Genomic DNA, 27,930 nt, shown 5'->3' with positions numbered 1-27,930 from the left:
TTGGTATGCGACTGACGAGTACCATGTTCGAATCGCTCAACGCTGTTTATGGTCCAAGCGGCTTCTTAGGAAGGGCGAGTTTCACCCCCAAACACCAGAGGAACGAGACGCGCTCCCGAATAACCCTGTTGGGGACTGAGAGCTGCTACTTTTGTCAAGTTGAGCTTTCCTGCAAACTTCTGCTTTTGTCACTTACAGCGTTCAGTTGAAATCCAAAAACTTCTTTGTTCTGCAGGCAAAGAACGGGGCCGTGGTGTGTTCACCGATTTCAGTTTGAGATCGCTGACCGATGATGTCTCCCGGTGATTCTCAGATATCACAGGAGCACAGAATCCCTCCAGTTTGGAAACAGTTTGGACTTGTTGGGCTGAAGGGCCTGTTTCCACACTGTCACCAATCTCATATATTCTTATCTCGTCAACACGACCTGCAGAGAGCAATCTACCAGGCCCATTCCGCGCACTGCATCATTCTACATTGAATGCTGACTAATCCACCGAGCCCGCACAATCACCGTACACAATGGGACAATGAAGCGTGGCCAATCCGCAGAAGCTACACTTCTTTGTAAACGGAGCAGCCGGAGCAAACCCACGGGGAGAATGTTCAAACCGTTCAGACGGTGACGCGAGGGTCGATTGGAACCTGTGTCCCAAGCGTTCTGACTCAGCCAGTGTTAAACCAGTCAGCCAAGTTCCGCTGAGCGGACTGGCGCCTGGCTCCATAGCTCAGCGGTTAGAGCACTGGTCTTGTAAACCAGAGGTCGTGAGTTCAAATCTCACTGGGGCCTCTCAGTCTTGTGGTATGACGCTGAGGAGCGCTGTGTTCTTCAAATTGCTCCTCGCCCCGTTGTCGTCCAACCGGCTTCTTGGAAGCACGAGCGTCCACCGGCGGGGCGGGGGGTGGCGCTCCTGGTGGACTCATAGCTGCTGCTTTTGGAATTGATGTCTGAAACGCCTCTCATTTCTCGTCTCCGACCAGGTGTGCAGGTTTTCCTGCAACTTCTTTCTTCTGCAGGCAAAGAACGGGGCTGTGTGTTGTGTTCACCGATTAAAGTTTGAGATCGCTGACCTCAGTCACTCCAAGCGACCGAATGACCATTCCCAATCATGTCTCCCGGTGATTCTCAGCTATCACAGAAGCATAGAATCCCTCCAGTTTGGAAACAGGCCATTACGCCCAACTAGCCGCTCAGTGGTTCGCACTGCTGCCTCACAGCACTAGGGACGCAGTCACGATTCCAGCTTAGGGGACTGTCTGTGTCGTGTTTGCACATTCGCCAGAGTCTGCGTGGGTTTGCTCCGGTTCGCTCCCACTGTCTAAGACGTGCAAGTCGTGCATAGTGTGAATTGGCCTTCTAAATTGCCCTAGTCGTAGGTACATTATTCAGAGAGAAACGGGTCTGGGTGGGTTGAGTGGACTTGTTGGGCTGAAGGGCCTGTTTCCACACTGTCGCCAATCTAATTTATTTCTATTCTCGTCAACACCGACCTGCAGAGAGCAGTCTACCCAGACCCATTCCGCACACTGCATCGTTGTACATTGAATGTGACCATCCACCGGGCCTGCACAATCACCGTACACAATGGGACAATGAAGCGTGGCCAATCCCGCAGAAGCTGCACATCTCTGTACCGGAGCAGCCGGAGCAAACCCACGCGCGCACGGGGAGAGAGAGTGTTCAAACTGTCCAGACGGTGACGCGAGGGCTGTTACCCAATCAGCCAAAGGTTCGCGGCGGCCGCTCGCCGGCTCCATAGCTCAGCGGTTAGAGCGCTGGTCTCGTAAACCAGAGGGCGTGAGTTCAAATCTCACTGGGGCCTCATCGCATTTTCCTCTTTGCCAGGCCAGCCCGCAGTCAGTTTCAATGTTTGGTATGCGACTGACGAGTACCATGTTCGAATCGCTCAACGCCTGTTTATGGTCCAAGCGGCTTCTTAGGAAGGGCGAGTTTTCACCCCCAAACACCAGAGGTACGCGACGCGCCTCCGAATAACCCTGTTGGACTGAGAGCTGCTACTCTTTGTCAAGTTGAGCTTTCCTGCAACTTCTGCTTTTGTCACTTACCAGCGTTCAGTTGAAATCCAAAAACTTCTTTGTTCTGCAGGCAAAGAACGGGGCGTGTGTGTTCACCGATTTCAGTTTGAGATCGCTGACGATGATGTCTCCCGGTGATTCTCAGATATCACAGGAGCACAGAATCCCTCCAGTTTGGAACCAGTTTGGACTTGTTGGGCTGAAGGGCCTGTTTCCACACTGTCACCAATCTCATATATTCTTATCTCGTCAACACCGACCTGCAGAGAGCAATCTACCCCAGGCCATTCCGCGCACTGCATCATTCTACATTGAATGCTGACTAATCCACCGAGCCCGCACAATCACCGTACACTATGGGACAATGAAGCGTGGCCAATCCCGCAGAAGCTACACTTCTTTGTAAACGGAGCAGCCGGAGCAAACCCACGGGGAGAATGTTCAAACCGTTCAGACGGTGACGCGAGGGTCGATTGGAACCTGTGTCCCAAGCGTTCTGACTCAGCAGTGTTAACCAGTCAGCCAAGTTCCGCTGAGCGACCTGGCGCCTGGCTCCATAGCTCAGCGGTTAGAGCACTGGTCTTGTTAAACCAGAGGTCGTGAGTTCAAATCTCACTGGGGCCTCTCAGTCTTGTGGTATGACGCTGAGGAGCGCTGTGTTCTTCAAATTGCTCCTCGCCCGTTTGTCGTAAACGGCTTCTTGGAAGCACGAGCGTCCACGGCGGGGCGGGTGGCGCTCCTGTTGGACTCATAGCTGCTGCTTTGGGAATTGATGTCTGAAACGCCTCTCATTTCTCGTCTCCGACCAGGTGAGCAGGTTTTCCTGCAACTTCTTTCTTCTGCAGGCAAAGAACGGGGCTGTGTGTGTTCACCGATTAAGTTTGAGATCGCTGAACCGATTAAAGTTTGAGATCGCTGACCTCAGTCACTCCAAGCGACCGAATGACCATTCCCAATCATGTCTCCCGGTGATTCTCAGCTATCACAGAAGCATAGAATCCCTCCAGTTTGGAAACAGGCCATTCGCCCAACTAGCCGCTCAGTGGTTCGCACTGCTGCCTCACAGCACTAGGACGCAGTCACGATTCCAGCTTTAGGGGACTGTCTGTGTCGTGTTTGCACATTCGCCAGAGTCTGCGTGGGTTTGCGCCGGTTCGCTCCCACTGTCTGAAGACGTGCAAGTCGTGTGAATTGGCCATTCTAAATTGCCCCTGTCGTAGGTACATATTCAGAGAGAAACGGGTCTGGGTGGGTTGATGTGGACTTGTTGGGCTGAAGGGCCTGTTTCCACACTGTCGCCAATCTAATTATTCTAATCTCGTCAACACGACCTGCCAGAGAGCAGTCTACCCAGACCCATTCCGCACACTGCATCGTTGTACATTGAATGCTGACTAATCCATCGAGCCGCACAATCACCGTACACAATGGGACAATGAAGCGTGGCCAATCCCGCAGAAGCTGCACATCTCTGTAACCGGAGCACCCGGAGCAAACCCACGCGCGCACGGGGAGAAGAGTGTTCAAACTGTCCAGACGGTGACGCGAGGGCTGTTACCAATCAGCCAAAGGTTCGCGGCGGCCGCTCGCCCGGCTCCATAGCTCAGCGGTTAGAGCGCTGGTCTCGTAAACCAGAGGGCGTGAGTTCAAATCTCACTGGGGCCTCATCGCATTTATCTCTTTGCCAGCCAGCCCGCAGTCAGTTTCAATGTTTGGTATGCGACTGACGAGTACCATGTTCGAATCGCTCAACGCCTGTTTATGGTCCAAGCGGCTTCTGAGGAAGGGCGAGTTTTCACCCCCAAACACCAGAGGTACGCGACGCGCTCCCGAATAACCCTGTTGGACTGAGAGCTGCTACTTTTGTCAAGTTGAGCTTTCTGCAACTTCTGCTTTTGTCACTTACAGCGTTCAGTTGAAATCCAAAAACTTCTTTGTTCTGCAGGCAAAGAACGCGGCCGTGTGTGTTCACCGATTTCAGTTTGAGATCGCTGACCGATGATGTCTCCCGGTGATTCTCAGATATCACAGGAGCACAGAATCCCTCCAGTTTGGAAACAGTTTGGACTTGTTGGGCTGAAGGGCCTGTTTCCACACTGTCACCAATCTCATATATTCTTATCTCGTCACACCGACCTGCAGAGAGCAATCTACCCAGGCCCATTCCGCGCACTGCATCATTCTACATTGAATGCTGACTAATCCACCGAGCCCGCACAATCACCGTACACAATGGGACAATGAAGCGTGGCCAATCCCGCAGAAGCTTCACTTCTTTGTAAACGGAGCAGCCGGAGCAAACCCACGGCGGGAGAATGTTCAAACCGTTCAGACGGTGACGCGAGGGTCGATTGGAACCTGTGTCCAAGCGTTCTGACTCAGCCAGTGTTAACCAGTCAGCCAAGTTCCGCTGAGCGACCTGCGCCTGGCTCCATAGCTCAGCGGTTTAGAGCACTGGTCTTGTAACCAGAGGTCGTGAGTTCAAATCTCACTGGGGCCTCTCAGTCTTGTGGTATGACGCTGAGGAGCGCTGTGTTCTTCAAATTGCTCCTCGCCCGTTTGTCGTCCAACGGCTTCTGGAAGCACGAGCGTCCACCGGCGGGGGGCGTGGCGCTCCTGTGGATCATAGCTGCTGATTTTGGGAATTGATGTCTCTGAAACGCATCTCATTTCTCGTCTCCGACCAGTGTGAGCAGGTTTTCCTGCCAACTTCTTTCTTCTGCAGGCAAAGAACGGTGCTGTGTGTGTCACCGATTTAAAGTTGAGATCGCTGAACCGATTAAAGTTTGAGATCGCTGACCTCAGTCACTCCAAGCGACCGAATGACCATTCCCAATCATGTCTCCGGTGATTCTCAGCTATCACAGAAGCATAGAATCCTACCCCAGTTTGGAAACAGGCCATTCCGCCCAACTAGCACGCTCAGTGGTTCGCACTGCTGCCTCACAGCACTAGGGACGCAGTCACGATTCCAGCTTTAGGGGACTGTCTGTGTCGTGTTTGCACATTCGCCAGAGTCTGCGTGGGTTTGCGCCGGTTCGCTCCCACTGTCTGAAGACGTGCAAGTCGTGTGAATTGGCCATTCTAAATTGCCCTAGTCGTAGGTACATTATTCAGAGAGAAACGGGTCTGGGTGGGTTGATGTGGACTTGTTGGGCTGAAGGGCCTGTTTCCACACTGTCGCCAATCTATAATTTATTCTAATCTCGTCAACACCGACCTGCAGAGAGCAGTCTACCCAGACCCATTCCGCACACTGCATCGTTGTACATTGAATGCTGACTAATCCATCGAGCCGCACAATCACCGTACACAATGGGACAATGAAGCGTGGCCATTCCCGCAGAAGCTGCACATCTCTGTAACCGGAGCACCCGGAGCAAACCCACGCGCGCACGGGGAGAGAGAGTGTTCAAACTGTCCAGACGGTGACGCGAGGGCTGTTACCCAATCAGCCAAAGGTTCGCGGCGGCCGCGCTCGCCCGGCTCCATAGCTCAGCGGTTAGAGCGCTGGTCTCGTAAACAGAGGGCGTGAGTTCAAATCTCACTGGGGCCTCATCGCATTTATCCTCTTTGCCAGGCCAGCACGCAGTCAGTTTCAATGTTTGGTATGCGACTGACGAGTACCATGTTCGAATCGCTCAACGCCTGTTTATGGTCCAAGCGGCTTCTGAGGAAGGGCGAGTTTTCACCCCCAAACACCAGAGGTACGCGACCGCTCCCGAATAACCCTGTTGGACTGAGAGCTGCTACTTTTGTCAAGTTGAGCTTTCCTGCAACTTCTGCTTTTGTCACTTACAGCGTTCAGTTGAAATCCAAAAACTTCTTTGTTCTGCAGGCAAAGAACGGGGCCGTGTGTGTTCACCGATTTCAGTTTGAGATCGCTGACCGATGATGTCTCCCGGTGATTCTCAGATATCACAGGAGCACAGAATCCCTCCAGTTTGGAAAACAGTTTGGACTTGTTGGGCTGAAGGGCCTGTTTCCACACTGTCACCAATCTCATATATTCTTATCTCGTCAACACGACCTGCAGAGAGCAATCTACCCAGGCCATTCCGCGCACTGCATCATTCTACATTGAATGCTGACTAATCCACCGAGCCCGCACAATCACCGTACAAATGGGACAATGAAGCGTGGCCAATCCCGCAGAAGCTACACTTCTTTGTAAACGGAGCAGCCGGAGCAAACCCACGGGGAGAATGTTCAAAAGTTCAGACGGTGACGCGAGGGTCGATTGGAACCTGTGTCCCAAGCGTTCTGACTCAGCCAGGTTAACCAGTCAGCCAAGTTCCGCTGAGCGACTGACGCCTGGCTGCATAGCTCAGCGGTTAGAGCACTGGTCTTGTAAACCAGAGATCGTGAGTTCAAATCTCACTGGGGCCTCTCAGTCTTGTGGTATGACGCTGAGGAGCGCTGTGTTCTTCAAATTGCTCCTCGCCCGTTTGTCGTCCACCGGCTTCTTGGAAGCACGAGCGTCCACCGGCGGGGCGGGTGGCGCTCCTGTTGGACTCATAGCTGCTGCTTTTGGGAATTGATGTCTGAAACGCCTCTCATTTTCGTCTCCGACCAGGTGAGCAGGTTTTCCTGCAACTTCTTTCTTCTGCAGGCAAAGAACGGGGCTGTGTGTGTTCAACCGATTAAAGTTTGAGATCGCTGACCGATTAAAGTTTGAGATCGCTGACCTCAGTCACTCCAAGCGACCGAATGACCATTCCCAATCATGTCTCCCGGTGATTCTCAGCTATCACAGAAGCATAGAATCCCTCCAGTTTGGAAACAGGCCATTCCGCCCAACTAGCCGCTCAGTGGTTCGCACTGCTGCCTCACAGCACTAGGGACGCAGTCACGATTCCAGCTTTAGGGGACTGTCTGTGTCGAGTTTGCACATTCGCCCAGAGTCTGCGTGGGTTTGCTCCGGTTCGCTCCCACTGTCTAAAGACGTGCAAGTCGTGTGAATTGGCCATTCTAAATTGCCCCTAGTCGTAGGTACATTATTCAGAGAGAAACGGGTCTGGGTGGGTTGATGTGGACTTGTTGGCTGAAGGGCCTGTTTTCCAACTGTCGCCAATCTAATTTATTCTAATCTCGTCAACACCGACCTGCAGAGAGCAGTCTACCCAGACCCATTCCGCACACTGCATCGTTGTACATTGAATGCTGACTAATCCATCGAGCCCGCACAATCACCGTACACAATGGGACAATGAAGCATGGCCAATCCCGCAGAAGCTGCACATCTCTGTAACCGGAGCACCCGGAGCAAACCCACGCGCGCACGGGGAGAGAGAGTGTTCAAACTGTCCAGACGGTGACGCGAGGGCTGTTACCCAATCAGCCAAAGGTTCGCGGCGCGCCGCTCGCCCGGCTCCATAGCTCAGCGGTTAGAGCGCTGGTCTCGTAAACCAGAGGGCGTGGAGTTCAAATCTCACTGGGGCCTCATCGCATTTATCCTCTTTGCCAGGCCAGCCCGCAGTCAGTTTCAATGTTTGGTATGCGACTGACGAGTACCATGTTCGAATCGCTCAACGCCTGTTTATGGTCCAAGCGGCTTCTGAGGAAGGGCGAGTTTTCACCCCCAAACACCAGAGGTACGCGATGCGCTCCGAATAACCCTGTTGGACTGAGAGCTGCTACTTTGTCAAGTTGAGCTTTCCTGCAACTTCTGCTTTTGTCACTTACAGCGTTCAGTTGAAATCCAAAAACTTCTTTGTTCTGCAGGCAAAGAACGGGGCCGTGTGTGTTCACCGATTTCAGTTTGAGATCGCTGACCGATGATGTCTCCCGGTGATTCTCAGATATCACAGGAGCACAGAATCCCTCCAGTTTGGAAACAGTTTGGACTTGTTGGGCTGAAGGGCCTGTTTCCACACTGTCACCAATCTCATATATTCTTATCTCGTCAACACCGACCTGCAGAGAGCAATCTACCCAGGCCCATTCCGCGCACTGCATCATTCTACATTGAATGCTGACTAATCCACCGAGCCCGCACAATCACCGTACACAATGGGACAATGAAGCGTGGCAATCCCGCAGAAGCTACACTTCTTTGTAAACGGAGCAGCCGGAGCAAACCCACGGGGAGAATGTTCAAAACGTTCAGACGGTGACGCGAGGGTCGATTGGAACCTGTGTCCCAAGCGTTCTGACTCAGCCAGTGTTAACCAGTCAGCCAAGTTCCGCTGAGCGACCTGACGCCTGGCTCATAGCTCAGCGGTTAGGCACTGGTCTTGTAAACCAGAGATCGTGAGTTCAAATCTTACTGGGGCCTCTCAGTCTTGTGGTATGACGCTGAGGAGCGCTCTGTGTTCTTCAAATTGCTCCTCGCCCGTTTGTCGTCCAACCGGCTTCTTGGAAGCACGAGCGTCCACCGGCGGGGGGGGTGGCGCTCCTGTTGGACTCATAGCTGCTGCTTTTGGGAATTGATGTCTGAAACGCCTCTCATTTCTCGTCTCCGACCAGGTGAGCAGGTTTTCCTGCAACTTCTTTCTTCTGCAGGCAAAGAACGGGGCTGTGTGTGTTCACCGATTAAAGTTTGAGATCGCTGAACCGATTAAAGTTTGAGATCGCTGACCTCAGTCACTCCAAGCGACCGAATGACCATTCCCAATCATGTCTCCCGGTGATTCTCAGCTATCACAGAAGCATAGAATCCCTCCAGTTTGGAAACAGGCCATTCCGCCCAACTAGCCGCTCAGTGGTTCGCACTGCTGCCTCACAGCACTAGGGACGCAGTCACGATTCCAGCTTTAGGGGACTGTCTGTGTCGTGTTTGCACATTCGCCCAGAGTCTGCGTGGGTTTGCTCCGGTTCGCTCCCACTGTAAAAAACGTGCAAGTCGTGTGAATTGGCCATTCTAAATTGCCCCTAGTCGTAGGTACATTATTCAGAGAGAAACGGGTCTGGGTGGGTTGATGTGGACTTGTTGGGCTGAAGGGCCTGTTTCCACACTGTCGCCAATCTAATTTATTCTAATCTCGTCAACACCGACCTGCAGAGAGCAGTCTACCCAGACCCATTCCGCACACTGCATCGTTGTACATTGAATGCTGACTAATCCATCGAGCCCGCACAATCACCGTACACAATGGGACAATGAAGCATGGCCAATCCCGCAGAAGCTGCACATCTCTGTAACCGGAGCAGCCGGAGCAAACCCACGCGCGCACGGGGAGAGAGAGTGTTCAAACTGTCCAGACGGTGACGCGAGGGCTGTTACCCAATCAGCCAAAGGGTTCGCGGCGGCCGCTCGCCCGGCTCCATAGCTCAGCGGTTAGAGCGCTGGTCTCGTAAACCAGAGGGCGTGAGTTCAAATCTCACTGGGGCTCATCGCATTTATCCTCTTTGCCAGGCCAGCCCGCAGTCAGTTCAATGTTTGGTATGCGACTGACGAGTACCATGTTCGAATCGCTCAACGCCTGTTTATGGTCCAAGCGGCTTCTGAGGAAGGGCGAGTTTTCACCCCCAAACACCAGAGGTACGCGACGCGCTCCCGAATAACCCTGTTGGACTGAGAGCTGCTACTTTTGTCAAGTTGAGCTTTCCTGCAACTTCTGCTTTTGTCACTTACAGCGTTCAGTTGAAATCCAAAAACTTCTTTGTTCTGCAGGCAAAGAACGGGGCCGTGTGTGTTCACCGATTTCAGTTTGAGATCGCTGACCGATGATGTCTCCCGGTGATTCTCAGATATCACAGGAGCACAGAATCCCTCCAGTTTGGAAACAGTTTGGACTTGTTGGGCTGAAGGGCCTGTTTCCACACTGTCACCAATCTCATATATTCTTATCTCGTCAACACCGACCTGCAGAGAGCAATCTACCCAGGCCCATTCCGCGCACTGCATCATTCTACATTGAATGCTGACTAATCCACCGAGCCCGCACAATCACCGTACACAATGGGACAATGAAGCGTGGCCAATCCCGCAGAAGCTACACTTCTTTGTAAACGGAGCAGCCGGAGCAAACCCACGGGGAGAATGTTCAAACCGTTCAGACGGTGACGCGAGGGTCGATTGGAACCTGTGTCCCAAGCGTTCTGACTCAGCCAGTGTTAACCAGTCAGCCAAGTTCCGCTGAGCGACCTGACGCCTGGCTGCATAGCTCAGCGGTTAGAGCACTGGTCTTGTAAACCAGAGATCGTGAGTTCAAATCTCACTGGGGCCTCTCAGTCTTGTGGTATGACGCTGAGGAGCGCTGTGTTCTTCAAATTGCTCCTCGCCCGTTTGTCGTCCAACCGGCTTCTTGGAAGCACGAGCGTCCACCGGCGGGGCGGGTGGCGCTCCTGTTGGACTCATAGCTGCTGCTTTTGGGAATTGATGTCTGAAACGCCTCTCATTTCTCGTCTCCGACCAGGTGAGCAGGTTTTCCTGCAACTTCTTTCTTCTGCAGGCAAAGAACGGGGCTGTGTGTGTTCACCGATTAAAGTTTGAGATCGCTGAACCGATTAAAGTTTGAGATCGCTGACCTCAGTCACTCCAAGCGACCGAATGACCATTCCCAATCATGTCTCCCGGTGATTCTCAGCTATCACAGAAGCATAGAATCCCTCCAGTTTGGAAACAGGCCATTCCGCCCAACTAGCCGCTCAGTGGTTCGCACTGCTGCCTCACAGCACTAGGGACGCAGTCACGATTCCAGCTTTAGGGGACTGTCTGTGTCGTGTTTGCACATTCGCCCAGAGTCTGCGTGGGTTTGCTCCGGTTCGCTCCCACTGTCTAAAGACGTGCAAGTCGTGTGAATTGGCCATTCTAAATTGCCCCTAGTCGTAGGTACATTATTCAGAGAGAAACGGGTCTGGGTGGGTTGATGTGGACTTGTTGGGCTGAAGGGCCTGTTTCCACACTGTCGCCAATCTAATTTATTCTAATCTCGTCAACACCGACCTGCAGAGAGCAGTCTACCCAGACCCATTCCGCACACTGCATCGTTGTACATTGAATGCTGACTAATCCATCGAGCCCGCACAATCACCGTACACAATGGGACAATGAAGCATGGCCAATCCCGCAGAAGCTGCACATCTCTGTAACCGGAGCACCCGGAGCAAACCCACGCGCGCACGGGGAGAGAGAGTGTTCAAACTGTCCAGACGGTGACGCGAGGGCTGTTACCCAATCAGCCAAAGGTTCGCGGCGGCCGCTCGCCCGGCTCCATAGCTCAGCGGTTAGAGCGCTGGTCTCGTAAACCAGAGGGCGTGAGTTCAAATCTCACTGGGGCCTCATCGCATTTATCCTCTTTGCCAGGCCAGCCCGCAGTCAGTTTCAATGTTTGGTATGCGACTGACGAGTACCATGTTCGAATCGCTCAACGCCTGTTTATGGTCCAAGCGGCTTCTGAGGAAGGGCGAGTTTTCACCCCAAACACCAGAGGTACGCGACGCGCTCCCGAATAACCCTGTTGGACTGAGAGCTGCTACTTTTGTCAAGTTGAGCTTTCCTGCAACTTCTGCTTTTGTCACTTACAGCGTTCAGTTGAAATCCAAAAACTTCTTTGTTCTGCAGGCAAAGAACGGGGCCGTGTGTGTTCACCGATTTCAGTTTGAGATCGCTGACCGATGATGTCTCCCGGTGATTCTCAGATATCACAGGAGCACAGAATCCCTCCAGTTTGGAAACAGTTTGGACTTGTTGGGCTGAAGGGCCTGTTTCCACACTGTCACCAATCTCATATATTCTTATCTCGTCAACACCGACCTGCAGAGAGCAATCTACCCAGGCCCATTCCGCGCACTGCATCATTCTACATTGAATGCTGACTAATCCACCGAGCCCGCACAATCACCGTACACAATGGGACAATGAAGCGTGGCCAATCCCGCAGAAGCTACACTTCTTTGTAAACGGAGCAGCCGGAGCAAACCCACGGGGAGAATGTTCAAACCGTTCAGACGGTGACGCGAGGGTCGATTGGAACCTGTGTCCCAAGCGTTCTGACTCAGCCAGTGTTAACCAGTCAGCCAAGTTCCGCTGAGCGACCTGGCGCCTGGCTCCATAGCTCAGCGGTTAGAGCACTGGTCTTGTAAACCAGAGGTCGTGAGTTCAAATCTCACTGGGGCCTCTCAGTCTTGTGGTATGACGCTGAGGAGCGCTGTGTTCTTCAAATTGCTCCTCGCCCGTTTGTCGTCCAACCGGCTTCTTGGAAGCACGAGCGTCCACCGGCGGGGCGGGTGGCGCTCCTGTTGGACTCATAGCTGCTGCTTTTGGGAATTGATGTCTGAAACGCCTCTCATTTCTCGTCTCCGACCAGGTGAGCAGGTTTTCCTGCAACTTCTTTCTTCTGCAGGCAAAGAACGGGGCTGTGTGTGTTCACCGATTAAAGTTTGAGATCGCTGAACCGATTAAAGTTTGAGATCGCTGACCTCAGTCACTCCAAGCGACCGAATGACCATTCCCAATCATGTCTCCCGGTGATTCTCAGCTATCACAGAAGCATAGAATCCCTCCAGTTTGGAAACAGGCCATTCCGCCCAACTAGCCGCTCAGTGGTTCGCACTGCTGCCTCACAGCACTAGGGACGCAGTCACGATTCCAGCTTTAGGGGACTGTCTGTGTCGTGTTTGCACATTCGCCCAGAGTCTGCGTGGGTTTGCTCCGGTTCGCTCCCACTGTCTAAAGACGTGCAAGTCGTGTGAATTGGCCATTCTAAATTGCCCCTAGTCGTAGGTACATTATTCAGAGAGAAACGGGTCTGGGTGGGTTGATGTGGACTTGTTGGGCTGAAGGGCCTGTTTCCACACTGTCGCCAATCTAATTTATTCTAATCTCGTCAACACCGACCTGCAGAGAGCAGTCTACCCAGACCCATTCCGCACACTGCATCGTTGTACATTGAATGCTGACTAATCCATCGAGCCCGCACAATCACCGTACACAATGGGACAATGAAGCATGGCCAATCCCGCAGAAGCTGCACATCTCTGTAACCGGAGCACCCGGAGCAAACCCACGCGCGCACGGGGAGAGAGAGTGTTCAAACTGTCCAGACGGTGACGCGAGGGCTGTTACCCAATCAGCCAAAGGTTCGCGGCGGCCGCTCGCCCGGCTCCATAGCTCAGCGGTTAGAGCGCTGGTCTCGTAAACCAGAGGGCGTGAGTTCAAATCTCACTGGGGCCTCATCGCATTTATCCTCTTTGCCAGGCCAGCCCGCAGTCAGTTTCAATGTTTGGTATGCGACTGACGAGTACCATGTTCGAATCGCTCAACGCCTGTTTATGGTCCAAGCGGCTTCTGAGGAAGGGCGAGTTTTCACCCCCAAACACCAGAGGTACGCGACGCGCTCCCGAATAACCCTGTTGGACTGAGAGCTGCTACTTTTGTCAAGTTGAGCTTTCCTGCAACTTCTGCTTTTGTCACTTACAGCGTTCAGTTGAAATCCAAAAACTTCTTTGTTCTGCAGGCAAAGAACGGGGCCGTGTGTGTTCACCGATTTCAGTTTGAGATCGCTGACCGATGATGTCTCCCGGTGATTCTCAGATATCACAGGAGCACAGAATCCCTCCAGTTTGGAAACAGTTTGGACTTGTTGGGCTGAAGGGCCTGTTTCCACACTGTCACCAATCTCATATATTCTTATCTCGTCAACACCGACCTGCAGAGAGCAATCTACCCAGGCCCATTCCGCGCACTGCATCATTCTACATTGAATGCTGACTAATCCACCGAGCCCGCACAATCACCGTACACAATGGGACAATGAAGCGTGGCCAATCCCGCAGAAGCTACACTTCTTTGTAAACGGAGCAGCCGGAGCAAACCCACGGGGAGAATGTTCAAACCGTTCAGACGGTGACGCGAGGGTCGATTGGAACCTGTGTCCCAAGCGTTCTGACTCAGCCAGTGTTAACCAGTCAGCCAAGTTCCGCTGAGCGACCTGGCGCCTGGCTCCATAGCTCAGCGGTTAGAGCACTGGTCTTGTAAACCAGAGGTCGTGAGTTCAAATCTCACTGGGGCCTCTCAGTCTTGTGGTATGACGCTGAGGAGCGCTGTGTTCTTCAAATTGCTCCTCGCCCGTTTGTCGTCCAACCGGCTTCTTGGAAGCACGAGCGTCCACCGGCGGGGCGGGTGGCGCTCCTGTTGGACTCATAGCTGCTGCTTTTGGGAATTGATGTCTGAAACGCCTCTCATTTCTCGTCTCCGACCAGGTGAGCAGGTTTTCCTGCAACTTCTTTCTTCTGCAGGCAAAGAACGGGGCTGTGTGTGTTCACCGATTAAAGTTTGAGATCGCTGAACCGATTAAAGTTTGAGATCGCTGACCTCAGTCACTCCAAGCGACCGAATGACCATTCCCAATCATGTCTCCCGGTGATTCTCAGCTATCACAGAAGCATAGAATCCCTCCAGTTTGGAAACAGGCCATTCCGCCCAACTAGCCGCTCAGTGGTTCGCACTGCTGCCTCACAGCACTAGGGACGCAGTCACGATTCAGCTTTAGGGGACTGTCTGTGTCGTGTTTGCACATTCGCCCAGAGTCTGCGTGGGTTTGCTCCGGTTCGCTCCCACTGTCTAAAGACGTGCAAGTCGTGTGAATTGGCCATTCTAAATTGCCCCTAGTCGTAGGTACATTATTCAGAGAGAAACGGGTCTGGGTGGGTTGATGTGGACTTGTTGGGCTGAAGGGCCTGTTTCCACACTGTCGCCAATCTAATTTATTCTAATCTCGTCAACACCGACCTGCAGAGAGCAGTCTACCCAGACCCATTCCGCACACTGCATCGTTGTACATTGAATGCTGACTAATCCACCGAGCCCGCACAATCACCGTACACAATGGGACAATGAAGCGTGGCCAATCCCGCAGAAGCTGCACATCTCTGTAACCGGAGCACCCGGAGCAAACCCACGCGCGCACGGGGAGAGAGAGTGTTCAAACTGTCCAGACGGTGACGCGAGGGCTGTTACCCAATCAGCCAAAGGTTCGCGGCGGCCGCTCGCCTGGCTCCATAGCTCAGCGGTTAGAGCACTGGTCTTGTAAACCAGAGGTCGTGAGTTCAAATCTCACTGGGGCCTCTCAGTCTTGTGGCATGACGCTGAGGAGCGCTGTGTTCTTCAAATTGCTCCTCGCCCGTTTGTCGTCCAACCGGCTTCTTGGAAGCACGAGCGTCACCGGCGGGGCGGGTGGCGCTCCTGTTGGACTCATAGCTGCTGCTTTTGGGAATTGATGTCTGAAACGCCTCTCATTTCTCGTCTCCGACCAGGTGAGCAGGTTTTCCTGCAACTTCTTTCTTCTGCAGGCAAAGAACGGGGCTGTGTGTGTTCACCGATTAAAGTTTGAGATCGCTGAACCGATTAAAGTTTGAGATCGCTGACCTCAGTCACTCCAAGCGACCGAATGACCATTCCCAATCATGTCTCCCGGTGATTCTCAGCTATCACAGAAGCATAGAATCCCTCCAGTTTGGAAACAGGCCATTCCGCCCAACTAGCCGCTCAGTGGTTCGCACTGCTGCCTCACAGCACTAGGGACGCAGTCACGATTCCAGCTTTAGGGGACTGTCTGTGTCGTGTTTGCACATTCGCCCAGAGTCTGCGTGGGTTTGCTCGGTTCGCTCCCACTGTCTAAAGACGTGCAAGTCGTGTGAATTGGCCATTCTAAATTGCCCCTAGTCGTAGGTACATTATTCAGAGAGAAACGGGTCTGGGTGGGTTGATGTGGACTTGTTGGGCTGAAGGGCCTGTTTCCACACTGTCGCCAATCTAATTTATTCTAATCTCGTCAACACCGACCTGCAGAGAGCAGTCTACCCAGACCCATTCCGCACACTGCATCGTTGTACATTGAATGCTGACTAATCCATCGAGCCCGCACAATCACCGTACACAATGGGACAATGAAGCATGGCCAATCCCGCAGAAGCTGCACATCTCTGTAACCGGAGCACCCGGAGCAAACCCACGCGCGCACGGGGAGAGAGAGTGTTCAAACTGTCCAGACGGTGACGCGAGGGCTGTTACCCAATCAGCCAAAGGTTCGCGGCGGCCGCTCGCCCGGCTCCATAGCTCAGCGGTTAGAGCGCTGGTCTCGTAAACCAGAGGGCGTGAGTTCAAATCTCACTGGGGCCTCATCGCATTTATCCTCTTTGCCAGGCCAGCCCGCAGTCAGTTTCAATGTTTGGTATGCGACTGACGAGTACCATGTTCGAATCGCTCAACGCCTGTTTATGGTCCAAGCGGCTTCTGAGGAAGGGCGAGTTTTCACCCCCAAACACCAGAGGTACGCGACGCGCTCCCGAATAACCCTGTTGGACTGAGAGCTGCTACTTTTGTCAAGTTGAGCTTTCCTGCAACTTCTGCTTTTGTCACTTACAGCGTTCAGTTGAAATCCAAAAACTTCTTTGTTCTGCAGGCAAAGAACGGGGCCGTGTGTGTTCACCGATTTCAGTTTGAGATCGCTGACCGATGATGTCTCCCGGTGATTCTCAGATATCACAGGAGCACAGAATCCCTCCAGTTTGGAAACAGTTTGGACTTGTTGGGCTGAAGGGCCTGTTTCCACACTGTCACCAATCTCATATATTCTTATCTCGTCAACACCGACCTGCAGAGAGCAATCTACCCAGGCCCATTCCGCGCACTGCATCATTCTACATTGAATGCTGACTAATCCACCGAGCCCGCACAATCACCGTACACAATGGGACAATGAAGCGTGGCCAATCCCGCAGAAGCTACACTTCTTTGTAAACGGAGCAGCCGGAGCAAACCCACGGGGAGAATGTTCAAACCGTTCAGACGGTGACGCGAGGGTCGATTGGAACCTGTGTCCCAAGCGTTCTGACTCAGCCAGTGTTAACCAGTCAGCCAAGTTCCGCTGAGCGACCTGGCGCCTGGCTCCATAGCTCAGCGGTTAGAGCACTGGTCTTGTAAACCAGAGGTCGTGAGTTCAAATCTCACTGGGGCCTCTCAGTCTTGTGGTATGACGCTGAGGAGCGCTGTGTTCTTCAAATTGCTCCTCGCCCGTTTGTCGTCCAACCGGCTTCTTGGAAGCACGAGCGTCCACCGGCGGGGCGGGTGGCGCTCCTGTTGGACTCATAGCTGCTGCTTTTGGGAATTGATGTCTGAAACGCCTCTCATTTCTCGTCTCCGACCAGGTGAGCAGGTTTTCCTGCAACTTCTTTCTTCTGCAGGCAAAGAACGGGGCTGTGTGTGTTCACCGATTAAAGTTTGAGATCGCTGAACCGATTAAAGTTTGAGATCGCTGACCTCAGTCACTCCAAGCGACCGAATGACCATTCCCAATCATGTCTCCCGGTGATTCTCAGCTATCACAGAAGCATAGAATCCCTCCAGTTTGGAAACAGGCCATTCCGCCCAACTAGCCGCTCAGTGGTTCGCACTGCTGCCTCACAGCACTAGGGACGCAGTCACGATTCCAGCTTTAGGGGACTGTCTGTGTCGTGTTTGCACATTCGCCCAGAGTCTGCGTGGGTTTGCTCCGGTTCGCTCCCACTGTCTAAAGACGTGCAAGTCGTGTGAATTGGCCATTCTAAATTGCCCCTAGTCGTAGGTACATTATTCAGAGAGAAACGGGTCTGGGTGGGTTGATGTGGACTTGTTGGGCTGAAGGGCCTGTTTCCACACTGTCGCCAATCTAATTTATTCTAATCTCGTCAACACCGACCTGCAGAGAGCAGTCTACCCAGACCCATTCCGCACACTGCATCGTTGTACATTGAATGCTGACTAATCCATCGAGCCCGCACAATCACCGTACACAATGGGACAATGAAGCATGGCCAATCCCGCAGAAGCTGCACATCTCTGTAACCGGAGCAGCCGGAGCAAACCCACGCGCGCACGGGGAGAGAGAGTGTTCAAACTGTCCAGACGGTGACGCGAGGGCTGTTACCCAATCAGCCAAAGGTTCGCGGCGGCCGCTCGCCCGGCTCCATAGCTCAGCGGTTAGAGCGCTGGTCTCGTAAACCAGAGGGCGTGAGTTCAAATCTCACTGGGGCCTCATCGCATTTATCCTCTTTGCCAGGCCAGCCCGCAGTCAGTTTCAATGTTTGGTATGCGACTGACGAGTACCATGTTCGAATCGCTCAACGCCTGTTTATGGTCCAAGCGGCTTCTGAGGAAGGGCGAGTTTTCACCCCCAAACACCAGAGGTACGCGACGCGCTCCCGAATAACCCTGTTGGACTGAGAGCTGCTACTTTTGTCAAGTTGAGCTTTCCTGCAACTTCTGCTTTTGTCACTTACAGCGTTCAGTTGAAATCCAAAAACTTCTTTGTTCTGCAGGCAAAGAACGGGGCCGTGTGTGTTCACCGATTTCAGTTTGAGATCGCTGACCGATGATGTCTCCCGGTGATTCTCAGATATCACAGGAGCACAGAATCCCTCCAGTTTGGAAACAGTTTGGACTTGTTGGGCTGAAGGGCCTGTTTCCACACTGTCACCAATCTCATATATTCTTATCTCGTCAACACCGACCTGCAGAGAGCAATCTACCCAGGCCCATTCCGCGCACTGCATCATTCTACATTGAATGCTGACTAATCCACCGAGCCCGCACAATCACCGTACACAATGGGACAATGAAGCGTGGCCAATCCCGCAGAAGCTACACTTCTTTGTAAACGGAGCAGCCGGAGCAAACCCACGGGGAGAATGTTCAAACCGTTCAGACGGTGACGCGAGGGTCGATTGGAACCTGTGTCCCAAGCGTTCTGACTCAGCCAGTGTTAACCAGTCAGCCAAGTTCCGCTGAGCGACCTGGCGCCTGGCTCCATAGCTCAGCGGTTAGAGCACTGGTCTTGTAAACCAGAGGTCGTGAGTTCAAATCTCACTGGGGCCTCTCAGTCTTGTGGTATGACGCTGAGGAGCGCTGTGTTCTTCAAATTGCTCCTCGCCCGTTTGTCGTCCAACCGGCTTCTTGGAAGCACGAGCGTCCACCGGCGGGGCGGGTGGCGCTCCTGTTGGACTCATAGCTGCTGCTTTTGGGAATTGATGTCTGAAACGCCTCTCATTTCTCGTCTCCGACCAGGTGAGCAGGTTTTCCTGCAACTTCTTTCTTCTGCAGGCAAAGAACGGGGCTGTGTGTGTTCACCGATTAAAGTTTGAGATCGCTGAACCGATTAAAGTTTGAGATCGCTGACCTCAGTCACTCCAAGCGACCGAATGACCATTCCCAATCATGTCTCCCGGTGATTCTCAGCTATCACAGAAGCATAGAATCCCTCCAGTTTGGAAACAGGCCATTCCGCCCAACTAGCCGCTCAGTGGTTCGCACTGCTGCCTCACAGCACTAGGGACGCAGTCACGATTCCAGCTTTAGGGGACTGTCTGTGTCGTGTTTGCACATTCGCCCAGAGTCTGCGTGGGTTTGCTCCGGTTCGCTCCCACTGTCTAAAGACGTGCAAGTCGTGTGAATTGGCCATTCTAAATTGCCCCTAGTCGTAGGTACATTATTCAGAGAGAAACGGGTCTGGGTGGGTTGATGTGGACTTGTTGGGCTGAAGGGCCTGTTTCCACACTGTCGCCAATCTAATTTATTCTAATCTCGTCAACACCGACCTGCAGAGAGCAGTCTACCCAGACCCATTCCGCACACTGCATCGTTGTACATTGAATGCTGACTAATCCATCGAGCCCGCACAATCACCGTACACAATGGGACAATGAAGCATGGCCAATCCCGCAGAAGCTGCACATCTCTGTAACCGGAGCACCCGGAGCAAACCCACGCGCGCACGGGGAGAGAGAGTGTTCAAACTGTCCAGACGGTGACGCGAGGGCTGTTACCCAATCAGCCAAAGGTTCGCGGCGGCCGCTCGCCCGGCTCCATAGCTCAGCGGTTAGAGCGCTGGTCTCGTAAACCAGAGGGCGTGAGTTCAAATCTCACTGGGGCCTCATCGCATTTATCCTCTTTGCCAGGCCAGCCCGCAGTCAGTTTCAATGTTTGGTATGCGACTGACGAGTACCATGTTCGAATCGCTCAACGCCTGTTTATGGTCCAAGCGGCTTCTGAGGAAGGGCGAGTTTTCACCCCCAAACACCAGAGGTACGCGACGCGCTCCCGAATAACCCTGTTGGACTGAGAGCTGCTACTTTTGTCAAGTTGAGCTTTCCTGCAACTTCTGCTTTTGTCACTTACAGCGTTCAGTTGAAATCCAAAAACTTCTTTGTTCTGCAGGCAAAGAACGGGGCCGTGTGTGTTCACCGATTTCAGTTTGAGATCGCTGACCGATGATGTCTCCCGGTGATTCTCAGATATCACAGGAGCACAGAATCCCTCCAGTTTGGAAACAGTTTGGACTTGTTGGGCTGAAGGGCCTGTTTCCACACTGTCACCAATCTCATATATTCTTATCTCGTCAACACCGACCTGCAGAGAGCAATCTACCCAGGCCCATTCCGCGCACTGCATCATTCTACATTGAATGCTGACTAATCCACCGAGCCCGCACAATCACCGTACACAATGGGACAATGAAGCGTGGCCAATCCCGCAGAAGCTACACTTCTTTGTAAACGGAGCAGCCGGAGCAAACCCACGGGGAGAATGTTCAAACCGTTCAGACGGTGACGCGAGGGTCGATTGGAACCTGTGTCCCAAGCGTTCTGACTCAGCCAGTGTTAACCAGTCAGCCAAGTTCCGCTGAGCGACCTGGCGCCTGGCTCCATAGCTCAGCGGTTAGAGCACTGGTCTTGTAAACCAGAGGTCGTGAGTTCAAATCTCACTGGGGCCTCTCAGTCTTGTGGTATGACGCTGAGGAGCGCTGTGTTCTTCAAATTGCTCCTCGCCCGTTTGTCGTCCAACCGGCTTCTTGGAAGCACGAGCGTCCACCGGCGGGGCGGGTGGCGCTCCTGTTGGACTCATAGCTGCTGCTTTTGGGAATTGATGTCTGAAACGCCTCTCATTTCTCGTCTCCGACCAGGTGAGCAGGTTTTCCTGCAACTTCTTTCTTCTGCAGGCAAAGAACGGGGCTGTGTGTGTTCACCGATTAAAGTTTGAGATCGCTGAACCGATTAAAGTTTGAGATCGCTGACCTCAGTCACTCCAAGCGACCGAATGACCATTCCCAATCATGTCTCCCGGTGATTCTCAGCTATCACAGAAGCATAGAATCCCTCCAGTTTGGAAACAGGCCATTCCGCCCAACTAGCCGCTCAGTGGTTCGCACTGCTGCCTCACAGCACTAGGGACGCAGTCACGATTCCAGCTTTAGGGGACTGTCTGTGTCGTGTTTGCACATTCGCCCAGAGTCTGCGTGGGTTTGCTCCGGTTCGCTCCCACTGTCTAAAGACGTGCAAGTCGTGTGAATTGGCCATTCTAAATTGCCCCTAGTCGTAGGTACATTATTCAGAGAGAAACGGGTCTGGGTGGGTTGATGTGGACTTGTTGGGCTGAAGGGCCTGTTTCCACACTGTCGCCAATCTAATTTATTCTAATCTCGTCAACACCGACCTGCAGAGAGCAGTCTACCCAGACCCATTCCGCACACTGCATCGTTGTACATTGAATGCTGACTAATCCATCGAGCCCGCACAATCACCGTACACAATGGGACAATGAAGCATGGCCAATCCCGCAGAAGCTGCACATCTCTGTAACCGGAGCAGCCGGAGCAAACCCACGCGCGCACGGGGAGAGAGAGTGTTCAAACTGTCCAGACGGTGACGCGAGGGCTGTTACCCAATCAGCCAAAGGTTCGCGGCGGCCGCTCGCCCGGCTCCATAGCTCAGCGGTTAGAGCGCTGGTCTCGTAAACCAGAGGGCGTGAGTTCAAATCTCACTGGGGCCTCATCGCATTTATCCTCTTTGCCAGGCCAGCCCGCAGTCAGTTTCAATGTTTGGTATGCGACTGACGAGTACCATGTTCGAATCGCTCAACGCCTGTTTATGGTCCAAGCGGCTTCTGAGGAAGGGCGAGTTTTCACCCCCAAACACCAGAGGTACGCGACGCGCTCCCGAATAACCCTGTTGGACTGAGAGCTGCTACTTTTGTCAAGTTGAGCTTTCCTGCAACTTCTGCTTTTGTCACTTACAGCGTTCAGTTGAAATCCAAAAACTTCTTTGTTCTGCAGGCAAAGAACGGGGCCGTGTGTGTTCACCGATTTCAGTTTGAGATCGCTGACCGATGATGTCTCCCGGTGATTCTCAGATATCACAGGAGCACAGAATCCCTCCAGTTTGGAAACAGTTTGGACTTGTTGGGCTGAAGGGCCTGTTTCCACACTGTCACCAATCTCATATATTCTTATCTCGTCAACACCGACCTGCAGAGAGCAATCTACCCAGGCCCATTCCGCGCACTGCATCATTCTACATTGAATGCTGACTAATCCACCGAGCCCGCACAATCACCGTACACAATGGGACAATGAAGCGTGGCCAATCCCGCAGAAGCTACACTTCTTTGTAAACGGAGCAGCCGGAGCAAACCCACGGGGAGAATGTTCAAACCGTTCAGACGGTGACGCGAGGGTCGATTGGAACCTGTGTCCCAAGCGTTCTGACTCAGCCAGTGTTAACCAGTCAGCCAAGTTCCGCTGAGCGACCTGGCGCCTGGCTCCATAGCTCAGCGGTTAGAGCACTGGTCTTGTAAACCAGAGATCGTGAGTTCAAATCTCACTGGGGCCTCTCAGTCTTGTGGTATGACGCTGAGGAGCGCTGTGTTCTTCAAATTGCTCCTCGCCCGTTTGTCGTCCAACCGGCTTCTTGGAAGCACGAGCGTCCACCGGCGGGGCGGGTGGCGCTCCTGTTGGACTCATAGCTGCTGCTTTTGGGAATTGATGTCTGAAACGCCTCTCATTTCTCGTCTCCGACCAGGTGAGCAGGTTTTCCTGCAACTTCTTTCTTCTGCAGGCAAAGAACGGGGCTGTGTGTGTTCACCGATTAAAGTTTGAGATCGCTGAACCGATTAAAGTTTGAGATCGCTGACCTCAGTCACTCCAAGCGACCGAATGACCATTCCCAATCATGTCTCCCGGTGATTCTCAGCTATCACAGAAGCATAGAATCCCTCCAGTTTGGAAACAGGCCATTCCGCCCAACTAGCCGCTCAGTGGTTCGCACTGCTGCCTCACAGCACTAGGGACGCAGTCACGATTCCAGCTTTAGGGGACTGTCTGTGTCGTGTTTGCACATTCGCCCAGAGTCTGCGTGGGTTTGCTCCGGTTCGCTCCCACTGTCTAAAGACGTGCAAGTCGTGTGAATTGGCCATTCTAAATTGCCCTAGTCGTAGGTACATTATTCAGAGAGAAACGGGTCTGGGTGGGTTGATGTGGACTTGTTGGGCTGAAGGGCCTGTTTCCACACTGTCGCCAATCTAATTTATTCTAATCTCGTCAACACCGACCTGCAGAGAGCAGTCTACCCAGACCCATTCCGCACACTGCATCGTTGTACATTGAATGCTGACTAATCCATCGAGCCCGCACAATCACCGTACACAATGGACAATGAAGCATGGCCAATCCCGCAGAAGCTGCACATCTCTGTAACCGGAGCAGCCGGAGCAAACCCACGCGCGCACGGGGAGAGAGAGTGTTCAAACTGTCCAGACGGTGACGCGAGGGCTGTTACCCAATCAGCCAAAGGTTCGCGGCGGCCGCTCGCCCGGCTCCATAGCTCAGCGGTTAGAGCGCTGGTCTCGTAAACCAGAGGGCGTGAGTTCAAATCTCACTGGGGCCTCATCGCATTTATCCTCTTTGCCAGGCCAGCCCGCAGTCAGTTTCAATGTTTGGTATGCGACTGACGAGTACCATGTTCGAATCGCTCAACGCCTGTTTATGGTCCAAGCGGCTTCTGAGGAAGGGCGAGTTTTCACCCCCAAACACCAGAGGTACGCGACGCGCTCCCGAATAACCCTGTTGGACTGAGAGCTGCTACTTTTGTCAAGTTGAGCTTTCCTGCAACTTCTGCTTTTGTCACTTACAGCGTTCAGTTGAAATCCAAAAACTTCTTTGTTCTGCAGGCAAAGAACGGGGCCGTGTGTGTTCACCGATTTCAGTTTGAGATCGCTGACCGATGATGTCTCCCGGTGATTCTCAGATATCACAGGAGCACAGAATCCCTCCAGTTTGGAAACAGTTTGGACTTGTTGGGCTGAAGGGCCTGTTTCCACACTGTCACCAATCTCATATATTCTTATCTCGTCAACACCGACCTGCAGAGAGCAATCTACCCAGGCCCATTCCGCGCACTGCATCATTCTACATTGAATGCTGACTAATCCACCGAGCCCGCACAATCACCGTACACAATGGGACAATGAAGCGTGGCCAATCCCGCAGAAGCTACACTTCTTTGTAAACGGAGCAGCCGGAGCAAACCCACGGGGAGAATGTTCAAACCGTTCAGACGGTGACGCGAGGGTCGATTGGAACCTGTGTCCCAAGCGTTCTGACTCAGCCAGTGTTAACCAGTCAGCCAAGTTCCGCTGAGCGACCTGGCGCCTGGCTCCATAGCTCAGCGGTTAGAGCACTGGTCTTGTAAACCAGAGGTCGTGAGTTCAAATCTCACTGGGGCCTCTCAGTCTTGTGGTATGACGCTGAGGAGCGCTGTGTTCTTCAAATTGCTCCTCGCCCGTTTGTCGTCCAACCGGCTTCTTGGAAGCACGAGCGTCCACCGGCGGGGCGGGTGGCGCTCCTGTTGGACTCATAGCTGCTGCTTTTGGGAATTGATGTCTGAAACGCCTCTCATTTCTCGTCTCCGACCAGGTGAGCAGGTTTTCCTGCAACTTCTTTCTTCTGCAGGCAAAGAACGGGGCTGTGTGTGTTCACCGATTAAAGTTTGAGATCGCTGAACCGATTAAAGTTTGAGATCGCTGACCTCAGTCACTCCAAGCGACCGAATGACCATTCCCAATCATGTCTCCCGGTGATTCTCAGCTATCACAGAAGCATAGAATCCCTCCAGTTTGGAAACAGGCCATTCCGCCCAACTAGCCGCTCAGTGGTTCGCACTGCTGCCTCACAGCACTAGGGACGCAGTCACGATTCCAGCTTTAGGGGACTGTCTGTGTCGTGTTTGCACATTCGCCCAGAGTCTGCGTGGGTTTGCTCCGGTTCGCTCCCACTGTCTAAAGACGTGCAAGTCGTGTGAATTGGCCATTCTAAATTGCCCCTAGTCGTAGGTACATTATTCAGAGAGAAACGGGTCTGGGTGGGTTGATGTGGACTTGTTGGGCTGAAGGGCCTGTTTCCACACTGTCGCCAATCTAATTTATTCTAATCTCGTCAACACCGACCTGCAGAGAGCAGTCTACCCAGACCCATTCCGCACACTGCATCGTTGTACATTGAATGCTGACTAATCCATCGAGCCCGCACAATCACCGTACACAATGGGACAATGAAGCATGGCCAATCCCGCAGAAGCTGCACATCTCTGTAACCGGAGCACCCGGAGCAAACCCACGCGCGCACGGGGAGAGAGAGTGTTCAAACTGTCCAGACGGTGACGCGAGGGCTGTTACCCAATCAGCCAAAGGTTCGCGGCGGCCGCTCGCCGGCTCCATAGCTCAGCGGTTAGAGCGCTGGTCTCGTAAACCAGAGGGCGTGAGTTCAAATCTCACTGGGGCCTCATCGCATTTATCCTCTTTGCCAGGCCAGCCCGCAGTCAGTTTCAATGTTTGGTATGCGACTGACGAGTACCATGTTCGAATCGCTCAACGCCTGTTTATGGTCCAAGCGGCTTCTGAGGAAGGGCGAGTTTTCACCCCCAAACACCAGAGGTACGCGACGCGCTCCCGAATAACCCTGTTGGACTGAGAGCTGCTACTTTTGTCAAGTTGAGCTTTCCTGCAACTTCTGCTTTTGTCACTTACAGCGTTCAGTTGAAATCCAAAAACTTCTTTGTTCTGCAGGCAAAGAACGGGGCCGTGTGTGTTCACCGATTTCAGTTTGAGATCGCTGACCGATGATGTCTCCCGGTGATTCTCAGATATCACAGGAGCACAGAATCCCTCCAGTTTGGAAACAGTTTGGACTTGTTGGGCTGAAGGGCCTGTTTCCACACTGTCACCAATCTCATATATTCTTATCTCGTCAACACCGACCTGCAGAGAGCAATCTACCCAGGCCCATTCCGCGCACTGCATCATTCTACATTGAATGCTGACTAATCCACCGAGCCCGCACAATCACCGTACACAATGGGACAATGAAGCGTGGCCAATCCCGCAGAAGCTACACTTCTTTGTAAACGGAGCAGCCGGAGCAAACCCACGGGGAGAATGTTCAAACCGTTCAGACGGTGACGCGAGGGTCGATTGGAACCTGTGTCCCAAGCGTTCTGACTCAGCCAGTGTTAACCAGTCAGCCAAGTTCCGCTGAGCGACCTGGCGCCTGGCTGCATAGCTCAGCGGTTAGAGCACTGGTCTTGTAAACCAGAGATCGTGAGTTCAAATCTCACTGGGGCCTCTCAGTCTTGTGGTATGACGCTGAGGAGCGCTGTGTTCTTCAAATTGCTCCTCGCCCGTTTGTCGTCCAACCGGCTTCTTGGAAGCACGAGCGTCCACCGGCGGGGCGGGTGGCGCTCCTGTTGGACTCATAGCTGCTGCTTTTGGGAATTGATGTCTGAAACGCCTCTCATTTCTCGTCTCCGACCAGGTGAGCAGGTTTTCCTGCAACTTCTTTCTTCTGCAGGCAAAGAACGGGGCTGTGTGTGTTCACCGATTAAAGTTTGAGATCGCTGAACCGATTAAAGTTTGAGATCGCTGACCTCAGTCACTCCAAGCGACCGAATGACCATTCCCAATCATGTCTCCCGGTGATTCTCAGCTATCACAGAAGCATAGAATCCCTCCAGTTTGGAAACAGGCCATTCCGCCCAACTAGCCGCTCAGTGGTTCGCACTGCTGCCTCACAGCACTAGGGACGCAGTCACGATTCCAGCTTTAGGGGACTGTCTGTGTCGTGTTTGCACATTCGCCCAGAGTCTGCGTGGGTTTGCTCCGGTTCGCTCCCACTGTCTAAAGACGTGCAAGTCGTGTGAATTGGCCATTCTAAATTGCCCCTAGTCGTAGGTACATTATTCAGAGAGAAACGGGTCTGGGTGGGTTGATGTGGACTTGTTGGGCTGAAGGGCCTGTTTCCACACTGTCGCCAATCTAATTTATTCTAATCTCGTCAACACCGACCTGCAGAGAGCAGTCTACCCAGACCCATTCCGCACACTGCATCGTTGTACATTGAATGCTGACTAATCCATCGAGCCCGCACAATCACCGTACACAATGGGACAATGAAGCATGGCCAATCCCGCAGAAGCTGCACATCTCTGTAACCGGAGCAGCCGGAGCAAACCCACGCGCGCACGGGGAGAGAGAGTGTTCAAACTGTCCAGACGGTGACGCGAGGGCTGTTACCCAATCAGCCAAAGGTTCGCGGCGGCCGCTCGCCCGGCTCCATAGCTCAGCGGTTAGAGCGCTGGTCTCGTAAACCAGAGGGCGTGAGTTCAAATCTCACTGGGGCCTCATCGCATTTATCCTCTTTGCCAGGCCAGCCCGCAGTCAGTTTCAATGTTTGGTATGCGACTGACGAGTACCATGTTCGAATCGCTCAACGCCTGTTTATGGTCCAAGCGGCTTCTGAGGAAGGGCGAGTTTTCACCCCCAAACACCAGAGGTACGCGACGCGCTCCCGAATAACCCTGTTGGACTGAGAGCTGCTACTTTTGTCAAGTTGAGCTTTCCTGCAACTTCTGCTTTTGTCACTTACAGCGTTCAGTTGAAATCCAAAAACTTCTTTGTTCTGCAGGCAAAGAACGGGGCCGTGTGTGTTCACCGATTTCAGTTTGAGATCGCTGACCGATGATGTCTCCCGGTGATTCTCAGATATCACAGGAGCACAGAATCCCTCCAGTTTGGAAACAGTTTGGACTTGTTGGGCTGAAGGGCCTGTTTCCACACTGTCACCAATCTCATATATTCTTATCTCGTCA

The 27,930-nt window shown here is 53.0% G+C and overlaps 19 non-coding genes across 19 annotated transcripts; all 19 read left to right on the top strand.

The window, feature by feature from the left end:
- Positions 1-717: 717 nt before the first annotated feature.
- On the top strand, positions 718-790 carry trnat-ugu (transfer RNA threonine (anticodon UGU)). The gene has a single exon. It is a non-coding gene; the product is annotated as a tRNA-Thr (tRNA).
- A 960-nt stretch (positions 791-1,750) lies between these two features.
- Positions 1,751-1,823, top strand: trnat-cgu (transfer RNA threonine (anticodon CGU)). The gene has a single exon. It is a non-coding gene; the product is annotated as a tRNA-Thr (tRNA).
- Positions 1,824-3,629: 1,806 nt separating this feature from the next.
- Positions 3,630-3,702, top strand: trnat-cgu (transfer RNA threonine (anticodon CGU)). The gene has a single exon. It is a non-coding gene; the product is annotated as a tRNA-Thr (tRNA).
- Positions 3,703-11,190: 7,488 nt separating this feature from the next.
- Positions 11,191-11,263, top strand: trnat-cgu (transfer RNA threonine (anticodon CGU)). The gene has a single exon. It is a non-coding gene; the product is annotated as a tRNA-Thr (tRNA).
- Positions 11,264-12,028: 765 nt separating this feature from the next.
- trnat-ugu (transfer RNA threonine (anticodon UGU)) lies at positions 12,029-12,101 on the top strand. The gene has a single exon. It is a non-coding gene; the product is annotated as a tRNA-Thr (tRNA).
- Positions 12,102-13,083: 982 nt separating this feature from the next.
- trnat-cgu (transfer RNA threonine (anticodon CGU)) lies at positions 13,084-13,156 on the top strand. Its single transcript has one exon. It is a non-coding gene; the product is annotated as a tRNA-Thr (tRNA).
- A 766-nt stretch (positions 13,157-13,922) lies between these two features.
- Positions 13,923-13,995, top strand: trnat-ugu (transfer RNA threonine (anticodon UGU)). The gene has a single exon. It is a non-coding gene; the product is annotated as a tRNA-Thr (tRNA).
- A 981-nt stretch (positions 13,996-14,976) lies between these two features.
- Positions 14,977-15,049, top strand: trnat-ugu (transfer RNA threonine (anticodon UGU)). The gene has a single exon. It is a non-coding gene; the product is annotated as a tRNA-Thr (tRNA).
- Positions 15,050-16,029: 980 nt separating this feature from the next.
- trnat-cgu (transfer RNA threonine (anticodon CGU)) lies at positions 16,030-16,102 on the top strand. The gene has a single exon. It is a non-coding gene; the product is annotated as a tRNA-Thr (tRNA).
- Positions 16,103-16,868: 766 nt separating this feature from the next.
- Positions 16,869-16,941, top strand: trnat-ugu (transfer RNA threonine (anticodon UGU)). Its single transcript has one exon. It is a non-coding gene; the product is annotated as a tRNA-Thr (tRNA).
- A 982-nt stretch (positions 16,942-17,923) lies between these two features.
- Positions 17,924-17,996, top strand: trnat-cgu (transfer RNA threonine (anticodon CGU)). The gene has a single exon. It is a non-coding gene; the product is annotated as a tRNA-Thr (tRNA).
- Positions 17,997-18,762: 766 nt separating this feature from the next.
- Positions 18,763-18,835, top strand: trnat-ugu (transfer RNA threonine (anticodon UGU)). Its single transcript has one exon. It is a non-coding gene; the product is annotated as a tRNA-Thr (tRNA).
- A 982-nt stretch (positions 18,836-19,817) lies between these two features.
- trnat-cgu (transfer RNA threonine (anticodon CGU)) lies at positions 19,818-19,890 on the top strand. Its single transcript has one exon. It is a non-coding gene; the product is annotated as a tRNA-Thr (tRNA).
- A 766-nt stretch (positions 19,891-20,656) lies between these two features.
- Positions 20,657-20,729, top strand: trnat-ugu (transfer RNA threonine (anticodon UGU)). The gene has a single exon. It is a non-coding gene; the product is annotated as a tRNA-Thr (tRNA).
- A 982-nt stretch (positions 20,730-21,711) lies between these two features.
- trnat-cgu (transfer RNA threonine (anticodon CGU)) lies at positions 21,712-21,784 on the top strand. The gene has a single exon. It is a non-coding gene; the product is annotated as a tRNA-Thr (tRNA).
- A 1,819-nt stretch (positions 21,785-23,603) lies between these two features.
- On the top strand, positions 23,604-23,676 carry trnat-cgu (transfer RNA threonine (anticodon CGU)). Its single transcript has one exon. It is a non-coding gene; the product is annotated as a tRNA-Thr (tRNA).
- Positions 23,677-24,442: 766 nt separating this feature from the next.
- Positions 24,443-24,515, top strand: trnat-ugu (transfer RNA threonine (anticodon UGU)). Its single transcript has one exon. It is a non-coding gene; the product is annotated as a tRNA-Thr (tRNA).
- Positions 24,516-25,496: 981 nt separating this feature from the next.
- On the top strand, positions 25,497-25,569 carry trnat-cgu (transfer RNA threonine (anticodon CGU)). Its single transcript has one exon. It is a non-coding gene; the product is annotated as a tRNA-Thr (tRNA).
- A 1,821-nt stretch (positions 25,570-27,390) lies between these two features.
- Positions 27,391-27,463, top strand: trnat-cgu (transfer RNA threonine (anticodon CGU)). Its single transcript has one exon. It is a non-coding gene; the product is annotated as a tRNA-Thr (tRNA).
- The last annotated feature ends 467 nt before the right edge of the window (positions 27,464-27,930 follow it).

Source organism: Hemiscyllium ocellatum, unplaced genomic scaffold, assembly GCF_020745735.1.
Source record: "Hemiscyllium ocellatum isolate sHemOce1 unplaced genomic scaffold, sHemOce1.pat.X.cur. scaffold_1329_pat_ctg1, whole genome shotgun sequence".
Classification (NCBI taxonomy): domain Eukaryota; kingdom Metazoa; phylum Chordata; class Chondrichthyes; order Orectolobiformes; family Hemiscylliidae; genus Hemiscyllium; species Hemiscyllium ocellatum.
This window is presented reverse-complemented; position numbering and strand designations above follow the sequence as displayed.